Genomic DNA, 23,078 nt, shown 5'->3' with positions numbered 1-23,078 from the left:
TTGCTTTATGAATCACATTGGGAGAGAAAAATCAGAGCAAAAAGGAAAACCATGGGAGAGAAAAAAAAAAAAAAAACAGGCAAAGGAAGTGAACATAGCAAGTGTTGATTTACATCCAATCTCCATAGTTCTTTTTCTGGGTGCAGACGGTGTTTTCTGCCCAAAATCCATTGCAATTGCTTTGGATCACTGAACCTCTGAGAACTAAGTCTTTCATAGTTGATTATTGTACATTCTTGCTGTTACTGTATACAATGTATTTCTGGTTCTGCTTGTTTCACTCAGCATCAGTTCATGTAAATCTTTTCATGCTTTGCTCATTTCTCAAATAATCTTGTTAATCATTTTTAAAGAACGATAATATTCCATTACTTTCATATACCACAACTTGTTTAGTCATTCTATTGTGGGGCATCTACTCATTTTCCAGTTCTTTCCTACCACAAAAAGAGCTTCTACAAACATTTTTGGATATTTTCCCTTCTTTATGATTTACTTGGATTATAGATCCAGTAGTGACACTGCTAGGTCAAAGGATATCCACAATTTGATAGCATTTACAAATATCTGTTACCTTGATTATTTTGGGGAATTGGAGTTACAAAGGAAAGTGGGAGAGAATTTAGATTTTGGGCTTGTAATAGAGCCAAATCCCTAGTTCTGGAACTTATTAGTTAAGTGTCCCTGAGAGAAGCACATCCTTTGCTTCATCCATTAAATTATAAGTTGGTTGAGTCCTAGTACTGTTATTTGCTTTCCTTTGAATCCCCACCACTAGCACAGTTCCTGGTACACAGTAGGTGATTCACTCAAATGAGTATTGATTTGTTGACTTTTCTCAGATTCCTCATTTATAAACTAAGGTTAAAAATACACATTGATATGAAGAAAAGGCTTTGTAGACTTTTAAGTCTCATAGAAATGGTATTTATTCTTAATTCTACAAACCATTAATGCCATAGGGAAAATGTCTGCAAGCCTGAGTTCTGTTAAGAGTGAGTTCATAGAGATATCTTGATCCCAGGAGAAATCCAGCTATGATAGGCAGCTTCCTCCAATCGTCACAGTTGGACCTGGTTGGAATATCACCATTTGAAATTCTGTCTCAACTCAGAATGTTTTTTTTTCCCTTTTCAGGTGGTTGAAGTTTTAATGATTGCTTTTGGAAGCTACTTCTGTCCTAAAAATGTAGTCTCTGCCTGGTGGGCTTGTTGCCTGTGATTCTGTGACTCATTCACAACTTCTCATGGTGTACTTCAAGGCACCAGGACTAGGAGAAGCACTAAGCTACAGAGAATGCCTTTTTTCCTTTAGCCCAGCCTCAACTTGCCAAGCTTTTTGATGTACTTAATTCTGAGTTCATTACCAAGCATTGTCAGTATTTCTCAGAGTGAGTGAGTGTGTGTGTGTGTGTGTGTGTGTGTGTGTGTGTGTGTGTGTGTGTGTGTGTGTGTAAGATAGCCTGTCCTTTTCCTTTCAGGAAGGAATATAAGTGTGAAATTTTGCATTTGCTCATATACAATCATAAATTCAGAAGTATAATTCTCTTCTTTAATTCACAGCTAATTCTCTTCAGTTTTTGATAAGGAAAATCAGGTTTAAGAGTTTAAATGGTCATTCTTAAGATCATTCCAGAAGAACAGAGCTGAAATTTGAACTCAGGTTCTTTGATTCTGAATTCAATGCTCTTTCCACTGTAAAAAGCTGTCAGATGTAGACTCTGAAGTGACAAGTTTTCTTTTTTCAAATGACAGATTCATAGCTTGGGCCATAGTGAGTGTTTTATCTAGAAATAACCCAACTTCTATTCATTTTAAACATTATCTCCACTCATATCAGATAACATGGCAAGAAGGTCCCTGAATTTTATTTTCTTTTACCTTCATATTAATTTCTTTCCAGGTTCATGATTGAATACATAGAAAATGATATATGAAATTATATTTTTTCTTCATTTAGAAATGATTCACTTTCCATGCCAGAAGAAGAGAGAATCATAAGATTTAGATTGGGACCATCAAAGTCACCTAGTCCATCTATCATTTGGATATAATTTCTTTCTATTTACTCATTCTCTCTCTTTTCTTTCCCTTCTCTCCACAACTCACTTCACCCAGTTTAAAATCAGAACTAGCAACTCTATTCTCTCCTGACAATTAAGTCCCCCTTTGAACAAATAATGAAATTGAGCAAACAAAAGCAACACATAGTCATGTTTGAAAATGTATGCTGTATTCTACACCCTAGTCGCTCACCCCCTGACAAGTTCATCAGTGTTCAATATTAATCAAGGTTCTGAAGAGATGGATGAAATATTAATTTTTAAGATGGTGACCAGATGCCTTTTTTCTTCTCTATTTCCCATTAGTTTTCCAGGGTTTCTTGTTCAAATCCATTTAAAAGACCTGAACCAATGTCTCAACATCATTTTATCTCCATTTGCCCTTTATCCAGTTCCATGTTGTTCCCTTAAAGTTTCTGGAAGATTTTGCACCTTATCTCTATACATGTCAGCTAACAGAGCAGGAAAATTCTATGAAGTTTATTTCTAAATTCATCTCTTCCCAAGCTCGAATTAAATGCATAGGAGGCAACAGAGAGAATCATTTTTCTTCATTTGTAAATGACTTACCTTCCACACCATAGGAAGAGAGAATCAGAGACCTAAGAATGGGAAGAGAATATCAAAGTCCATCTATCTCCTTCTCTTAATGGATGAAGAAACTGAAGGTCAGAGAGGAGAAAAAGCTTCACCAGAACCTTAGAAGTAGTAAGCAGCTAAGTAGGAACACCCCCCCCACAAACCATACCCCCCAACTATAACCCCCCCACTATACACCAGATGCAGAGATTGGTGTTTGGAGTGGGTGATTATAGAGATTATTGGGCATGGTCCTTGGCCCCAAACATCAACAATCTCTGTGATATTGGTAAGTCATTTTACTTTTCTGGGCCTCTTTTTTCATTTTTGTAAAATGATGGGGTGACAGATGGCATTATATATCCCACTTCCAAATTCTCCTCTTACTGCTTCTTTCCTTTTAGTGGTAAAAGATTTTGAGTCTTCAAGAATATAAACACTTCAAAAAAGAGTCTTTCTTTGAATCCTCAAAAGCTACTTCTGATAAGCTTGTACCTTCAGATTAACTAGCACTTAAATAGGTATATGTTGTCAGATTAGACAAGACAGAGAAAGGGGATGTGAAAATAAATATCTGGGATGGGTTTGAGCTGGGGAACTTTCCTGAAGGAAGAATAAAAGGCCAAAGGAAAACATAGCTACAAACCTATAGACAAATCTATCTAAGCCCCTCACCTATGATAAGTAGGGATATAGTGATGGGGAAAGCTTGTTAGAATTAAAATCAGAAGTATGGGATTTGAATTTTCAGCTCAAGGTTTACTGAGTGACCATGGATGAAACACTCACATCCTTGGATCACAACTTCTTCATCTGTAAAGTGAGGGGATTGTACCAGATATTCTTTAAGTTCCCTTTCAGTTCCAAACCAGTGAACCTCTGATCCTTATTTTCATGGCTGAAAGAGCACTGGACTTGAGAATCTATGTTTGATTATTGCCTCTTGCTGACTGTCTCTGACACCGTCCTTTGCCCAATAAAGGTGTTGGGCTAAATGGCTTTTGAAGTCCCTTCCAACTCTAAGGTTATGATCTGAAGATGCTACAAGTGACCACGCTCATTATATCTTATTTCTCTTGATTATAGTGCCTTCATTTTAAAATGGGGATAAAATAAAGATGCTGGCAGCTAGATTATGTGATAATGGATAAAGCATTGAGTTTGCAAGTCAGGAAAATCTGAGTTCAAAGCTAGCCTCAGAATCCTTTCTAGCTGAATAACCTTAGGCAAATTGCTTAGCACTGTCTGCCTCAGTTTCCTTATCTGTAAAATGAACTGGAGAAGGAAATGGAAAACCACTCCAGTGTCTACAAAAACAAAACACACACACACACACACACACACACACACACACACACACACACAAAGCCAAATGAGTCATAGAGAATTAGACATGACTGAAAGAACAAAGATAAAAAGAAATTACTTCAGAGACTATGTTAGAAGGATACAATGAGCTAATGTATATAATGTTTTGTAAACTGAAAGCATGACATGAATGTCAACTATCAGAATTATTCACAGTAATCACCACTTCTTGTTCAGACTCATATTCAGAGAGTTAATTCAAAGCACAGGGTTTTGCACAAGCCCACTACACTTTAAAGATATATCACCCACAACTCACATTTATCTCTCGCATCTCTAAGATTTTCACAAGCTACCTGCCATGTCCAAAATATAGCGTGGGAGAGTGGAAAGACCAGTAGTTTACCGGACCTCCTTTCAGATCTCAATTCTTCTATTTGTAAGCTCTTTGACTCTGGGCCAACCATTTTAACTCTCTGCTCTCAATTTCTTTATCTGTACGGTAGTTGGTCTTGATGGCATCTAAAATCCTTTGTGTTCTTAACCTGGGTTCTAGGCACTTTACAATTAAAAGTAAGATACTTTGATAAAGGCATTTCAATCCAGTTGGTTTCTTTTATATTTAATACATTTAAAAGCACTTTTTAAAAAGAAGCTTAAAGGTTTCACCAAACTACCAAAGGGGTACATCACACACACACACACAAACACACACACACACCCCACTAAGAATTCCTAATCCAAAGGCACACTAATTCAGAACTAAATATAAGCCTTTGCCCATTCTATAGCAGACACTCCAGCTCCCCAAGACCAATTTGTAGGGTATCCACCCAGTCCTGCTGATTAGATCCTTTGGCCTCTGGGGGTCCTTGTCTGATTGCAATAGGAATTGGCTTATGAAAATCAAAACTAAGAAATTGATCCCACTAACCACCATGACAATAGACATCTGTAGACAGCCTCTGGCTCTTGCGATAAAATACTGGCCCTGATTCCAATAACTGCTCCTTGGTAACTCCAGGCAGGGGAAAAACAAAATGCAGCCATGGGGAGAGTTTTTGAGTGTTTGGTTGTGGAGTACTAGGCTCCTGCTGTGGGCTGGGAAGCAACTAAGCAGATTTATCAGTCAATATGACTGGCACTCCTGGAGAGCCCTGGGAGGGAGGGCTTGCCTGAATAGAGGAAGTGATGTGGCATTTCAGATCCTACGTGTTGGAGAAGCCAGGTGGGGTCTTGGGGAGCTCTGAGGGTGAGATTCAACTCTAATCGTCAGTGTCATTGGGATTCATCCCTGCCCTTCACCAGAGACCCACGCTTTGGCCAGGCTCCCCCAGACATAAAGATGCAGCCCCAAGCAGATATTGACAAGCCATTATGCTTGCAAAAACAACTCGTGTTTCTGGGCCTGATTTAAGATGTTGCCCTGATAGAAGCAGGCATGAAGTCTGCCTGCATTCCCTGTGTACTTTGGCCAATGGAGCAGCAGATGGAGCAGTTTCTCCTATTCCTGGGCAACGTTATGTAAATGAAAAAAGCATTTCACTTGTAAGAACAGAGATAAGAAGAGGAGTCTCTAAGATTCTGAAATAACATGCAATGTGCAAAATACATGGAAGACTAATTCAGAGAGGGGAGGTTATTTTTTTTTTGTCCTGCAGATACAAGATAATATACTTACTCTGAAACACATCATCCCATCATGCCATCATTAAAGTGTGGAGGCAGGTTGCAAGTGTAGAATCTGCCTCTGATAAGAGAGTCCTAGAATTTCAGGATGGCAAGCATTCTCAAAAATTATCAAATCTAACTCCTGTTTGAATAGGAAATGGCACATCTCCTGCTACACAGAAGCCACTTAACACATGCTTGCTTATGGATTTCAACATCCCTCACAAGTTATAATAATAGTTCTTTTGTGTATAGAACTTGAAAGGTTTCAAAATGCATTATCTAAGTTATCTCATTTAAGCCTCACAATAACCCTGAAAGGTAAGTTTAATTATTATTCCCAATTTACAGATAAGGAAATTCTGGCTAAGAGGGAGATTAAATGATTTGCCCGGGGCTACATGGATATTAAGGATGGAAGGCAAGATTTGAAAATGAGTTTTCTTGACTGAAAGGCCACATACCACCTAATGACTTTGTGGCTTGTCCTCCAGCCTTTACTTGAAGACTTTTATTAAGTTGGAACTTGTACTTCCAAAGGCAACATATCCAACTCTTAGCCTGTTCTATGTGTTAGGAGGTTTTTTCCACTATATTGAGTACAAAACAACCTCAACAACTTCCTCACGTTGCTCCCCATGTTTTGACCCAAGCATTTGCCACAAGCTAGGTGATTAATAAATGTTTGCTGACTTGGCTGCCCTTTAGGCCAATGAGAAAAGTCAAATGGCCTGTTACAAGACTACTCCTTGAAGGCTGCCATTATGATCCTTTCTCTGCATCCCCTTGCCTAGAATAACAACTCTATTTCCTGAAAATGACAACATTTTGGAATGAACTTGATACCTTTGGTCCTCCTCCCTCCCTTACCCCCAACTCTAGTTTATCAAGGCTCTTTCTAAAATTAATATCCAGAAGTGAAAACCATTTTCTAATATGGTCTTAGCAGAGCAGAACAAAGACAGATTTTCAACTAACTTACTCTGGATTCAGTTTCTATTAATGTAGCCAAAGATTGCAGTGGCCTTTTTTGCCTTCCATGTCTGCTGCAGATTCATCTTGAGTTTCCAGTCCATTCAAAACCTTCCTTGTTGTTGTTGTTGGGTTTTTTTTCCCCTTCATGAATTGCTATCTAGCCATTCCTTCCCCTTTGTGTATTTTTGCAGATGAGTTTTTAAAATGTCATTGTAAGTGCTTTATGTTTATCTCTCTGAAATTTCATCACATTAGGAGCAAACCATCCTTCTATGCTTTGGGGACACTTTGGGTGCCTGCTGCTGTCATCCCTGTAAAAGAGTATCACTGGGTAAACTGCTCAAGACAATGACTGACCTTTAAGTAGTGTTCTACATACATTATCTCATCTCAGTTTCTCCTAATACCTTTTGTCAGGCAGCTACTAGAGATAATGTTACCCCCTCACTTTTACAGATGATAAAACTGAAAAACAAAGAAGGTAGGTGATAAGCCACTTGACACACTCTATATGTTGTCACATGTACTTGATGTGTTTTAAGTTGCTGGTAGCATCAAAAGTGAGATTTCAACTCAATACTTCCAGTTTCTAAACCTAACAAGAAGAAAGTAAGGGATGTAGCAACACATGTGGAGACAGAAAGAACTGAGTTCAAATTCAGTCTCAGATATTTACTAGTTATGTGACTCAGGAGAAGTCACTTGTTTGTCTCAGTTTCCTCATCTATAAAATGGTGGTAATAATAGCACCTACTTTCCAGGGGTGTATTGAAACTCAAATGAAATATTTATAAAGTGCTTAGCCCAGTGCCTGCCTCATCATAGGTACTATCAATGCTGCTGCCGTTACTTCTACTACTATTACCATTACTGCTATGACTGTTGCAACCACCACTACACTGCTGCCATTGCTTTAATTTTAAATTTTAATTTTTTTAGTTTCAACTTCTATTATTACTACCATTACCACCACCACCACAACTACTACTACCACTACAACTACTACTACCACCATCTCTAATACTTTTGTTACCCCATTCTACTACTTCTACCACCATGACCATCACTACCATGAATACTACTATTACACCTCTCTATGTTTTTCTTCATTGGTAAAAAATGGGAATATTAATAACAACCTCTATTAGATAGTTATGAAAAGTTGAATGACATAAGAGATACAAAGTGGTTTGCAAAGTGTAATGTGATGGATACATGTTAGCTCTCATTATCATTCTAGTCACTACTAAGTGAAGCTATCAAATTTGCCTTTATCCAGATCAAAGTTAGAACTATTCAACTAAAGAACATATTCCTGTGGTACTCCATTAGAAATTTCTTTCTAATCAGAAGGCTCTTAACTTGGAGACCATGGACTTATTTTTTTAATACTTTGATCATTATATTTCAATATAGTTTTCCATCTAATCCTGTATATCTTAGTTCATACATTTAAAAATATTCTTCTTTGCAGGTATTCACAGGTTTCAGAAGCCTGCTCAAGGATTCCAAGCTACAATAAAGAACTCTGCTCTAGGTTGACAGAGACCATTAATAAGTACTCTTTTGTGTTGTTAGTGCACAGCCACATACCAAACATAACCCTTTGATCCCTGCTTTAACAACAGGTTAAAGACTAGATCATCATTGCTAGGCATAGGAACTCCTACTATCAATGGCTGCCAGAGGCTTTTCTACTACTCATAGGTCTAGAGAGTTACTTTGGGCATGGAGAGATTAAGTAGAGTGTTCAGTGCTCAAAACTAGTGTAGGACAAAGAAGAGACTTGGATTCAGATCTTTTTGATTAAGGACAGTTTTCTACCCATTGCACTACACTGCCCTCATAAGACATCATTTTGTTATTGTTCTACTGTGTACTGTTGTACACAGTTGTACTGTTGTGTTGTACAGCACAGTTGTACTGTGTTAATGAATGTACTCATATGTTTTTCCCATAATATTCCCCTCCATATGACCCCACTTCCTCCCCATTTGTGCTTACATTCTAATGGGACTGTCTGAAAGCAGCTGTTGACTCTAGCATTACTTGAATTTTTTAGTCCTTAGATTGGCACAAAATAGAACTTCATGTGTCCTCCCATACTTATTTTTTAAAAGGCAGATTGCTTATCAAAGGAACCTGGAACAGACAGAAACTACCCACCATGTAACATTTCAATAATCACCTTAATTACTCCCATGAACTTGCTTGCAGTTTATTTGAGGGAGTCATAGTCAGTTCCTCTACAATCCTGAAGAATAGTCAGTGATTTAGCTTGTTTGGTTTGTATGAGCTAGTGTCAGTCTTACTTTTCCTAAAATGTCTTACCACATTAGGACCCCTCTTGGAGTTATCTTTCCTTAACATGCTGTAGCAACATCCTGACTTTTAACTGTCAGTGCCTTTCCACCAGAATTATTGCCTCACTCATTAATCTCTCCTTTTATCTAAGGCTTACTCAGTCTTTCAGAATGGTCCTAGTTGGAGGCTTAAGTACATCACAGATCATAAAAATATTGTGCACCACTAAAATGTTTGTATCCTTGAGTTATCTGCCATCCTAGCTAAGCACTTCTCTTTTAAGCAAGAAAATAGAGCTCTGGGGTTTGTTCCATACGTCATCAACTTTCTCCTTTTTGACACTAATTGGAAATATCTTGATGAATGAAGTTGTCAACTTCCTTCATACTTTACTTAGAACTTTCCTCTCCTTTTTTCCTCACTTTATTCACTTTATCTTCAGTCTTGCCGAGATAAAATGTAAAATTTTCTATGGGTCTAAAAAATCAATTCCATATGTACAGATGAGAGAAGGGTGATTGGACAATAATTTGTCTGAAAAAGTAGAGTTTTAGAAAATGACTAACACAAAAATTAATTAAATGGTTAATATGGCTGCCAAAGTGTGTGATCTAGTAGTACATTAAAAAAAGCAGAGTGTCTAGAATGAAGAAAATGATGGGACTGCTAAATTTTGTCCAAATCAGGGTGTATCTTGAGTATTATGTTGAGACCTGAGCATCACATTTTAAGGACAATGCAAGACTGTAGTGTCTATAAGGGAGGGTAGCCATAACAGTGAAAGGACTGGAAGTTATGCTAAGATGTTTATCAAGAGAAATTTTGAGAAGAATATGGTTATGTCTTTAAGAATTTTTTTGCTTTTCACAAAGCAAAATTAAACTTATTTTAACTGGTCAAATGGCAGAATTAGAAGCAGTGATTCAAAACTAAGAAGATAATTGACAACAAAAAGGAACTGTCATTCTAAAGGATAATGTGTTACCTCTAGAGATAAACCATTCCTCATAACTTGCTGTCTCCAAATGGAAGCTGGCTGATCACTTATCAAGCATATTGTAAAGTACTTTCGTGACCAGATACGAGTTAGACTGAAGGATGCTAGAGGTAACTTAAAAACAAAGTGACTGTGATTCCATTCCCTGTTCTGAACTGAAGAGGCTACATGTCATATAAGGAGCTATTCTCTGATTTAATCTGCTGTCACTATTTGAATTTTAGAGTAGCATCTTTAGAGTGTGGGAGGATTTTTTCACTGTTCTTGCTTCTTTTTTTTTTTATTTTATTGAGAACTTTCTTTGAGAAAATTAGAATTGTCTTTTCAAATTTCAATGAATCATAGAACACCTTTGAGACCTCAGATGTCACGTAGCTCCATCTGCAAATTAACAAAAAAAAAAAAAAATGCACTACAATAACCCTATTAAGTAATCCTCTAACTTCCTTGAAGATTTTCAGTAAGTGTGAAGCCCAGTAGGTCTTGATCTAACCCAAGTCACTACTGCAGAGCATAAAGCATAAGGAATTTTGTTGCTCTTATGTCTAATCTAAATTCAGTTGTTTGTACTTTCTATTAACTGCTCCTTCTTCTGCTCTCTGAGACCTCATAGAACAAGTTTCATCCCTTTTTTCATGTGATAGCTATTCAAATACAAAAAGACAGTTATCATACCTCCACCCCAGTTTTATTCATGAGTAGAGCTTTATTTGTAAATTTATAAACAAAACCATTTTCTTTGCTGGGAGGATTGTGTTTGACTATCCTGTTATTCCCAAACCACCCAAAAATTCCTGTTCCTTACCTTCTCCATTCATGTAGGACATGTTATTGCATTCATTTCTTTATACCTTAGATAAATAATCCCCCAGTCATGCTTGTAGGAAAACACTATATTTTGAATGGCCTCCCATTGGAGATCACGATTAAAAGAAAACTAATTCCTACTTATTTGTGGTGAAAATAGAGCTATAGTTAATTTTTGGTTTAGTCCTTGTCCAAGGTGCTGGAATAGGAGCTCAGTATATCTTCACAAACAGATATAGTTTGCTTAATTCGAAAGGAAGATGGAAAGGGAGTTGTTTGTGAATAATAGTAATAAAAATGGGGTAATGCAATAGCAGTAAGATAGATAAGGAGCTTTCTTAAGGAAAGTCATGTTTTCCTACCTCGTGTTACCCCATACAAACCAGTAGATTCAGAACTATCATGAACTGTTAATAGTAGTGAATTTGACAGCAGAAAATATAGGATTCCAATCCAAAGTCTGTGCTCCAAGATGAGACAGCAGTAGAGGTATGATTTTGAAATTCAAAAGGAGAGCAAAGGGAAAGGAAAGAAATTAGGCTCAGTGATTTTTGTTTGTTTGTTTTTTGTTTTTTGTTTTTTTGTTTTTTTGTTTTACTGCTCCATTCTTTCTTATTTCTTATTGTTGTTGTGCGATCATTTTCAGTTCCCATTTAGGCTTTCTTGGCAAAGATATTGGAGTGGTTTGCTATTTCCTTCTTGGGCTCATTTTACAGTTAAGGAAAATGAGGGAAATGGATCAAATGACTTGTCCAGGGCCACACAGCTACTAAGTGTTTGATGTCAGATTTGAACATAAGAAAATGAATATTCTTGACTCAAGGCAAGGCATGACAATCTATCCACCAAATAACTTTGCCATTTTATATTTACTTGGCATTACTTCTAAAAACTAGAATCCATAAGGGAAGATTCAGTTCTCACTACTGATGTGCTTGAACCAGGACCACCAGAGTTCATGGGTAACAAGTCAAAACACAATAACTTGTAATAGGAAGGAGCTATGTACACATCACTAAACTTTATTGGAATACTATTCTTCAGATGCAGTTAAGCATTGTAGAGGAGGAAAAAAAGGGACTAAATTTGTAGGCATGATCTTGGTTTGATTCTGACTCTGTTTCATAATAAATGTAATCTTGAACAAGTTCCTTCACTTTGGGGGGATCTCCACTTCTTCATCTTTAAAGTGATGGAGCTGGAGTTAGATTGTTGGTCTCTTGGTCATATGATTAAAGGAGAAATCATATGAAGTATTTTGCAAACATTAAATAAATATTGATTATGATGATAATTGTCATCTTAGGATATTTTTCCAGCATGTCTTTAAGAACATTTTACAACTCTATGAAAAGTGATATGGATTCAATCCCCGTGGAGGAAACTGAATCAAGTTTTGATAATTTCTGTAATTCTCTTCAGTTCTACCAGTCTGTAATTATTTAAAACACTAGTCATTTTTATAAATTTAAATTGTGTTTGTGAATTTTAGTTACAATATTAATTATAGTATTAATACTACCTGAGTCAATCCAGCAAAGAGTTATTGAATACCCACTAAGTGGATAAAAAAAACAAATTAAAAATACAAAAATCTCTGATCCCAAGAAGCTCACATTCTCCTTGGGGAGAATCCAATATGGTGATGCTAAGTCTATACATGATAATTTAAGGAAGGAGGGAACTAACAGCTGAGAGAAAGAAAATAAGTTTCCCATAGGATTGAACCATGAGATGAGTTTAGAAGGAAATTGGGTTTTCTGAAAGGCAGAGGTAGGGAGTTGAGGGTAACGTACACAAAATAAGAGAATTAAATGCTAGTTAAGGGTACAGCAATTAGGTCATGTTGTTAGGTCATAGAGTGCATGGGTACAGGTGATGTGAAAGTTGAGCTGCAACTATACAATGAAGGGCTTTAAATGCCAAATTAAAGAGTTGGTTTTTTCCCCAAAGACAACAAGGAGCTTGCTGGATGTTTTGAGCATGATTAGTCTTTTGCCTTTAGATTTGCACATCAAATTGTATAATGTAGAAAATTCATTTAATCTTAATGAATCATAGTTATCCACTTTTCAAAACTGAAGCTCCAAATAATCTATCTCATGCCATCCAGATGTAGATTAACTGATACAAATGCACCAATCCCAATTCTACACCATTAATTCTATGAAGATACTATTACTCAGTTTGAATAACACTAAGTTATTCCATGCAGAAGAATAAAGGATAGTCTCAAATGTTCTCGTTGTTTCATTTGTTATAGTTTCATTTGTTGTTTTATTCGTTGACCTCATTTGAGGTTTTCTTACAGGAGTGATTTGCCATATCCTATTCTATCAAACTCAATCAGAAATTAAGTGACTTGTCCAGGATCATACAGCTGAGAAGTGTCTAAGATTGGATTTAAACTCAGACTCATCCTGACTCGAGTGCTCTAGGCACTAAGTCCAAACTAATGCTCTCCTAACCACCGATGCTTTATGCAGGTCTCCTTTCTAAATTATTTTGGCTCAGGCTGATCTTAAAATGAGTTTATATTCCCTGAGCTCATGAAGCTGGTAGGAAGATGAGGGGCCTCAAAGCATTCTCAGTGGCCAGGGGAAGTCAACAGGGGAGTAAATATCATAATAAAAAATCCCCCACCTGGATAATTGGAATGCAAACAATTTGAGTTTGTCTGTATTTTTGCTCAATTGTCATCAGGTGAGAAATGTGCTGCTTTTCCACAGGGAGGTTACACAACGTGTGCATTTCCAATCCATGATGGAAAACACAGGTGAAATTTCTCTCCCAGCAGACACCCATAGATTCTTCTTCTTGCATGATCTACACTTGTCTTAATTTCCTCTCAATTACATGCAGGCATTAACTAATACTGACTAACTGCAGCCCAGAATAATCATTGCTATCTGCTCCCTTTGTAAATATAACTCCCGAGCTGAGCAGGAAGAATAATGGTATATTTGCAGAAGGCAGCTAATTAAACGGAGCTTCAATGGCTTTCAGTTTGCCAGAAGGAGCCATTTTCACAGCAAAAATTGTGCAGAAGCCGGCATGCTTACCAGGAACAACTCGATAGAACATAATTCAGGGTTCCCAAGACAAAAATTCAGTTCAAGACAAATTTACACTGGCAATAAAAAGCTCATTAAGGAAGATATGAAGATCTTTCTACTATAGTCCAATAGTTAAAAGAGGTTATCATTTTTTTCTCCAGTTTATTTAAGGCACAGTGTATATATCATTGTTTCATAATGGTGGTAATTGCAAGTGTCTCTCAAACATTTGTGGCTGAGATGCTTTCTTCTTAGTTCTCTATCTTTTTTTACTTAGTCAATAAGAGAATCACATTTCACATGTTTTTTTTTTTTTTTTTTTTTTTTGTTGTTGTTGTTTTTAAATAAGATGGGACTGTTGTCTGGGTTGTTTGAGCTTTATGGCAATATTGCAAAATTCACCCACTCTTCAGCCAAATAATTTTTTTAACTAAAATAAAATTTAAAAAAATAATTTTAAAAAATCTGTGATTTATTTAGTTAGGAAATTGGATGATGCATACAATTTAGTTTTCCCTGCTGAAGAACTCTCTTTTCTTATATTTTGGTGAATTGATGATCTCAGATTACTAGCTGCAGATATGAATGAAGGTCTTGAACCACCACTCTCCTAAATGGTTTTAGGTCTGTGTGTTTTGCAAAGAGTATCGGATGGGGTGGTGGGCTCCAGGGAGAAAAGGGTTATTCTCCAGGTGTTTTCCTTGATTTGATTTCAAAAATGAGAAAAATATTAGGGAAAGTGAAAGGGGAAAGTCAAAGTGGTACAGAGGGAAAAAAGGAAGGAGGAGAAAAGAAAGAAAGAAAAGATAGGAAAGAGATTTTTGAGGCAGATTGATACTTAGAGACCATCATGATTTATGAATCCTCCATAGGTGCATGAGTTCACTGAGTTTCTGGAGGCTGGGCTGATTTTTCTTACAGACTTCATATAATTCCAAAATTTGTTTCTATCTACTAGAAGTAGTGATTTGGCAGGCACAGGCACTTTTTCCATGTTTAATTAATTCCTCTAATTTTGTGGTAAGTGAGAATAATGGGGCTTAATTTTGCTATTTATGTAAAATTGATTGGTAATTATGGAGAGCACAGGAGATTTGGCTTTACAAACGAAAATTAAGTGACCTCTCCATCAGGATGCCTTGGCATACCTCATTCATCCATTGTGAAAAAGCATAAATGGCAGAAAGGCAGATGTTGTAGAGATGAATGCAGGTTTTGTGATATCTATAGAAGTCAAAATATGGAAATGCACAGGCTCCTTTTGAAAAGCTGAAATGAGACCACACTGACATCAATGAAATAGTACAATGTAGGAAAGAGCGGCCTTTGTTTTAAGGTTCATCATTTACCTTTTGATATGACTTTGGCACCTCGATTCCCAATATATTCTGGCTCTCGTACCCTGATTAAGGAAGAAGCATATCCCCAGAGCCATTTTATAATGAAAGGAATGTGTCACAGTGATGATTTCAAGAAATATGAAATTTAAAGCATGAACTGTTTGTTCTCATTATAATCATTGGCAACTCATCCAAATTCATCTTACATACAATTCTCATTAAATGTCATTTGTCTTGTTCTCTAAAAAGCCGATATGCTCAGGGTAGGTTGACTTTAGAGTCAACCAATCCAGGGCATCAGTGCTGAGGTCTTCTTGATGTTCTCCTCTTCTAGGACATCTGTCATTGAAAACTCATTTCAGCAATAACTCTTTTTGTCTTTACTAAACTATGTCTATGATGTCATATGAAAATGTCTGACTGCACCATGAAATTCAACCCAACAAATATTTTTCAGTGCCTTCTATCTGTGAGATAACATTTATTTATAGTCATGGTCAAAGCCCTAAAGTGGCAACTAGAAGATGGTGGTTCAAATACTTATTTGCTAATCTTATAATTGATTAACATCACTTTTCAAGGATATTAAAATTTGTCAGTTTCTCACTCTTAATGTTTTAATTTTTATTTTCCATGGATGGTAGGGTAGCAGATAGTTATTTCCAATATGTCATTTTTTTTCTTTTTTAAAATTTTATTAATTCATCTTCTTTTAATAAAAAATTGTTATTTTTCAATATAATCTACTGTTAAACTTTAAATCATAAAAAAGAAAAAAAGCTATTAAAGAAAACTAATGAAATAACCATGTCTAATAATATTTCCAAAATCCTGGTCCTTAAGTTTCCCTATTTTTGCTAAAAGAAAAGTCATATGTTAACATCACCTGTTTTTCAGGACCCAAATTAATTGTTATTAATCTGAGTTCAGCTATTTAGATTTCAAGTGCTTTGAAAATTTTAAAACACTATACAAGCAATGCTTATTACTGTTATTTTGTAAGTGCTGTTTTCCTTCATATAATTGTAGTCGCTGTGTACATTCTTCTGGTTTTGAATCACTTTGCATCAGTCAGTGCAACTCTTTTTATGTTTTTTTTTGGAAATTTTCAAATTCAACATTCTGATGGTCCATTAATATTCCATTTCAGCTATACTAATGATCACCCACTTTGTTTTCAGATCTTAGTTGGCACAAAAGTATTGCTATGAACATCTAGTTTATAAAAGATTTTTCATTCTCTTTTGGACTTCTTTGGGACAGGTGCCTAGTAGTTTGAAGCATTTTTTTTGTATTAAGTTCCTAAAGAATAAGGGAAATTTCATTTATGTGTTTGCATACCTAATGTCTAGTACAATTCCTGGCACATAATAATTACTTAATAAATGATCAGTGATTAATTACTTCATTAATAATTCCAAATTGTTTTCCATAATGATTGGACCAATTTATAGCTTCAATAATAGTGTTATTAGTCTATCCATCTTTCCACTGTTCTGCCAAAACTAAGTATTTCTCTCTTTGCCAAATATCTTAAGACTTCAAAAATAGTAAATAGTTTTGCTCTAGCATATAAACCCTTTTATTTTATAAATGAGAAAACTGAGTTTCAGAGAGATAGGGATACTTTCCCAAGTTAATTGAATACCATTAAGGCTAGTTGATCTGCATTATGCTAAGTAATTAGGAAATAAATATATACCAAATAAAAGTAGATCTGACTTTTTTTTAGGAGAGATGAATATCTTTCAGACTTCTAGGGGTTGAGCATTGTAGGAGATAAAATAAGACTGGATGTCTCTCAGTTCAGAAGTAGAGCTTGGAGTTAAATCTTTCACTCTTTACAGTAAAAGCTTTGCAGATAGAAGTGAGCTTCCATTTAGTACCACCTACTAAAATGGGTTTACATTAATTAACCCTACAAAACTATTGAAAAAATGCAAACTATTGAAAAAAATGACAATATCTTAATTAGCTGATGGCTATCACTACTTTTTTCTCACACTTGACAGGTTATAATGCTTTCACTCAAGGAAATTCAGGGACAATGGATCTCCGGATGTATTTTTTAATGCTTATTACTTTGACAAGCAAGTCGCTTTTTACTCCCTAATGTTATTCATGTACTTATCTAATTTAGCACTTTAGCAGAATAGGCAGGAACAGCTGGTGGCATTTTTTCCTTTCTCATAGTTAATTTTATTTCTCAATAAAGTAATTTGCCCTATTTGAGCTTTGCAATGGAAGAATAAAGATCAGGGTCACATGCAGGTTTGCATTCAACAAAGCATCTGTTCCCAACTGGGAACTGGGAAACAGTGGTAAGTACCTGAAAAACTATCTATCAAGAGGATGGTCCTGCCCAGCTTAATTTGGAAACTGTGGTTCTGCTTCATTTACAATGAGATTGCAAGTGAGCAGGCCAGGCATTACAACTACTTCATGATACTCCATGTACTATTGTAAAAATAATAATAATAATAATTTGAGATAGCGAGGAGGCCTAAGGGATCAATTGCAAATATCAAAATGTAATGAGAAATATATTCCCTTAATTCTGTATCGATCCCACACCTCTGATCTCCTAATTTGGGTTTGATAATATAAAAACTCAGTGATAATAGCCATCACAAAATTTTGATTGGAAATATTCGGGCCCCAACTTAGACTCATGTTTTTGGCAATTGGCCAATAATTCTATCTGATTGAAGGTGAAAAAAGGTAGTAGATCTACTCCAATTTCTTTATTTTTCAGATAAGGTAAACTGAGTTCCAAAGAGATCAGGCCACTTTTCTAAATGACACAGGTAGTAAATTGTTGTGCAGTTATTCCTATTCAGGTCCCTGTCTCTAAATCCAATGTCACTATCATCTTCCTTTCTTCCTTCCTTCTTTTCTTTCTTTGCCTCTTCCCAATCTCCTTTCCCAGAAGATAATCTTATAAGTTTAGAAAGTTTAGAAGATTTTGGAATTTCCATGGGTTTTCTAGCAGTAACTGATGGTAGTATATATGTTGGGAGCTGAAAACATATTAGTCACATTGAGGAAAGGCAGTTTCAGGTTTCTATATAAAGTCTAGGAGAAAGCTACATCATAACATAGCTCCGTGAGGATTCTATAAAGGATAAAAATGAATTCCAATAATTAGGAGCTATTAGTGGTCTCTGTCTGATTCCATTTTGCCTTATATTATTTATGTTTTTGTTTAAGACTATATCCCATGTATTCTGATGGAAGTGGAAATCTTCAACATAAAGAAGACCCAACTCACTTCCAGTTGATCAATGATGGACAGAAATAACTACACCCAGAGAAGGAACACTGGGAAGCTAATGTAAATTGTTAGCACTACTGCCTATCTACCCAGGTTACTTATACCTTCGGAAGCTAATACTTAATGTGCAACAAGAAAATGGTATTTACACACATATATTGTATCTAGGTTATATTGTAACACATGTAAAATGTATGGGATTACCTGCCATTGGGGGGAGGGAGCAAAGGGAGGGAGGGGATAATTTGGAAAAATGAATAAAAAAAAAAAGACTATATCCCAGACTTGTAAGAGGTTGTTTTATATCATTCTTACTATATCACTTTAATAAATACTTATTTTTAAAAGGCTAATTAACTTTGACTGGCTAATTGTTATCAACTGATAATCAATGGGGTAACTCATTAGTAGTATGTTGTGAGTAATTACACAAAAAAATCACCCTCAACCCTTCAGGGATTACCACTAGAACACTTAGTGGATATGTAGCCACTTAGAATTCAGCTTGCTAGGGACAGTCAGTTTTGGGGGGAAAAGTAGATCTTCATTACAAATAAATAAATGCTAATTAATGTAATATGCCTCTTGAGTCAACTGAGTTACAAGTTCTTTGGTAATCTGGGACCATGGCTTACCAGCTATGTGGCACAGAATAAGTGAGCAAAGTTCAATTCCAGGTCACATCTCTTCACCTTTAAAATGATGAAGTTAAAATGATGGGAAAGGAAAGGGAATAGACATTTATTAAGTGTCTGCTATATGCCGAGACTATGCTAGGTACTTTACACATATTTTGTCATTTGATCTTCACCACAATCTTGAGAGTCAGGCACTATGATTATCCCCATTCACTAGTTGAGGAAAAAGAAGCAACAAAGATTAAATACTTTGCTCAGGATCATAGAACTAGGAAGTTTCTGAAGTTGCATTTGAACTAGTTTTCCTGACTTTGAACCCAGTGCTTGGGCCAGGTAAGGAATATCTCCCAACATATAAATACACATTATGCAATAATAAAATGCAAAGAAAAATGGAAGAAAACACCATAAGTAATTAAAGTATCTTTTACATTAATAAACACAGGATTGAAGAAAATTAACATCTTGAAGAAATGGTAAAGAAAATAAATTCGGTTCACTGAGAAATAGAATCAACTTGATCAGGGACAAAGTAGCAGAAACAAATGAATATATATCTAAAGAAAATCAAAAATGAATACATCAGGAAAGAGAATTGCGTATGGAACAAATGAAATTAATGGAAATAGATAATAGGCCTCCAGGATATAAGTTGAATTATCAAGCTCTCCTAAATAAGAAAGATTTTATTTTAATTTTACACTTAAAAACATCATACAAGAATATCTCCCAGAGTAATTGAATCCAGGGAGAAAATTAGGCTGACAGAATCCTTAGAGATATCAATAGAAATAAGTTCCATATTCAAGTTATCAAAGCATATTGTCAAATTCTAGAATTACATTGAAATCGATGAAAGAGCAAGGAGAGATTGATCATTTTACTTAAAAAAACTCCAATTTGAATTATGCAGGTTTTTTACTCCAAGATTATAAATGATGGAAAGACTGGGAATATATAAAATCTCAAACAAAATTGGAAATAATCCAAAATTAGTTTTCTGACAAAATAAAGAAGAATTTTCCAAAGTAAAAGTTCTTTTTCTAAATTCAATAAAAGAATTACATGTATTTTTACAAAAGAAGTCAAGCCCACTTGTTCTTTGATTTGCTAAGAAATTAGAGTATAGAGACTTTAAAGACTATGAATGCATGTGTTGCCTCAAAGTGTCTTCAATAAACTCTAAGAAGAAAGAGTTATTATTTCTTTGATGCCCCTTTTTACAAATGGCATACAAAGAAAGCATTAATTATAATTTGATTCACCTCAGAGATTTAGAGTAGAAGAACACAAAGATAGTTACAAACTTAAAAGAGGGTGGGAGTAGTGGAAAAAAGGCAGGAGAAGAAGAATATTTTAAATGGTGGGCAGTTTAGATGGAGAACAAATAAACAATTTGGGAGAGAAGTAGTAATTGGGACAATTTTGAAATGAGAGTTCTATTCTTTACTGGGAGAAGGATAATAATAAGAAGAAAGTTTTGTAAAAGTGTTAGTAAAAATTATAGATATAGATATAGATATAGATATAGATATAGATATAGATATATAGATATAGATAGATAGATAGATGCACATATATACACATACATATATAGATATATTTGTGCTGTAGATTAATTACAAAATTTAAAAAGAGATAAATTACAAAAGTGAATTGACTTCATAAAAATAAATTGAACAGTGATTTATGAGCTTCCATTTCTAAAATACAAATAATACCAAATGAATGTACAAAATTTACCAAACTTTTAAAGAAAAAAGAATTCTTGCATTATATAAATAGTCTTTCAAGTATAGGGGCAAATAGCCTCTTACCAAATGTTTCTATAAAAGAAATTTAATGCAGATATCAAGCAGTGCCTCCAGATGACCAAGCATCTTTCCAGCATGGATGGCAGTAACCGAAGAGGGGCACATGTCTTGTGGAGAAGGGTCTTGCCAACTCTACTAACACTGCCACCAACTGCCAACTGAGAACAAAAATATAATTCATCCTGACCACCCATTCTACTAGCAGAGGGACCCTTAATAGTCATTGTCCTGGGGAGTAAATCTCACAGAGATATCCTGCCAACTTTTTCCACAAATTCTGTAACATCTGCTTCTTCAGCAGTTACAGCTACTGAATAACCAGAAAATAAAGTTATCATCACCAAAATCCTTGGCATTGTCAAATGGGTAACATTAGAAATAGATATGGTTTACTAATAAAACCAATCCACTTGACTTGTAGCTGAAACCTCCTCTATGTGTTGTCTCCCTGTGTTGATTTACTATGTATGTCCCTAAGGCTTTGTATCTAAGTGCTTAATAAATGATTTTTTGATCATTTGATACTATACAAACAAGGGGAAGACAAGTGTGAGAAAATGAATCCTACACCAATATCATGCAGAAGCTCTGATGAACAAATGCAGAATAAAGGTTTGAAAGATACAATAAAGATATGAACCAGACAAGTATTTACTATGACCAAGGATTTAAAAATAGATGTCTAATTTAGTTTAATAAATCATATCAATTATGAAAAATAAAAATCTTATGAACACAAATATATAAATATAAAAAGGCCTCAATAAAATACAACACATACATATGTTTATATTTTTAAGAACACAGTAATTCCAGGGATTTTATTAATATGATAAAAATAATCATGATTTACTATTAGATCTTTGTAATGGAGAAACTTTAGAATTCATCTTGCTAAGAAAAGAACTGAAGTAAAATTTTCATTAACACTATATTCCCCTACAAATAGTAGCTACAGCAATAAAGGGGAGGGGGGTGATATGCAGTAGTTTTTTAAATAACTAAAACAGGGGGCAGCTAGGTGGCTCAGTGGATAGAGCACCAGCCTTGAATTCAGGAGGACTCAAGTTCAAATGTTGTCTCAGACACTTAACACTTCCTAGCTGTGTGACCCTGGGCAAGTCACTTAACAGCCTCAGGAAAAATAAAATAAAATAAAATAACTAAAACATTACATGATGGCTTATTTGGAAAAGACAATAAAATCAACAAAATATTTTTAAATTAAGTCAAAAATAATGAAATGTAACAGCAAATGGGCAAAATTTCATTAACATTTTGAAACAGTCATAACAGTATGGTATACTTTGCAAAGAACTTGAAACAAAATGGACACCATCAATTGAGGAATGGCAGAAAAACTATGATTTATGAATGCAATGGAATATTGCTTTGCAGTAAGAAATGATAAGCATGAGTAATTCAGTGAAATGTGAAAGAATTTGTAAGAACTGATGCAGAAAAAAATATATATAAGGAAAACCCACAGAATATTGTACACAATGACTCTAACAGATACACAAAAACATCATTAACTATAAGCTAAACAAAAAAAAACACTGAAAATCTTTACGAAAAGATAAAATATACTCCCCCCTTTCTCAAATCACAGTACTGAGAGGCTAGTTGGATGTTTTTGGACAAGATTTCTCTTTTAGATGTTTTGTTACAAAATAGAATTCAATCAAATTTTTTAAATATTGATTTAATATTTTAATAATCAATATTTTGAAGCACCTGTAATATAATGTGTCAGGTATGATGCTAAGTGCTGGGGATACAGTTGCTGAAAAAGAAAAACCATCTCTTCACAGAAGTTATCATCTAATTAGGAGGGGAGACAATGCACAAAAAGAGTCAGGAAAGGGGGTTGTGATGGTGATGCTGGTGAAAGGGGAATATCAAGTGTGGATCTTGTTGCATGGGGTGGAAAACAGACAAAGCAGCAGATACAGAGGAGAGAAATCCAAAAAGTCCAGTTGTTGCCCTCTAAAAAGAAACCCATTGTGAGAAGTTTGGTACTCTACCCTATTGTCTTCCAGTCAGAAGGGAGAGAAGAATGAGGGAAGTGTTAATTCAATCAAGGCTTGAGTTAGCATCATAGTGATGAGATTAGACATTAATAAAATATACACAAGTCATGAGTATTTCCATGCATAATTTACAAAAGAGGAAACAACATAAATATTTAAAATAAGGATAAAATGTACGTATATTCTTTCTTTGTCAGGGTTAGGATAAAATTAACACCAA

Source organism: Sminthopsis crassicaudata, chromosome 1, assembly GCF_048593235.1.
Source record: "Sminthopsis crassicaudata isolate SCR6 chromosome 1, ASM4859323v1, whole genome shotgun sequence".
Classification (NCBI taxonomy): Eukaryota; Metazoa; Chordata; class Mammalia; order Dasyuromorphia; family Dasyuridae; genus Sminthopsis; species Sminthopsis crassicaudata.
This window is presented reverse-complemented; position numbering follows the sequence as displayed.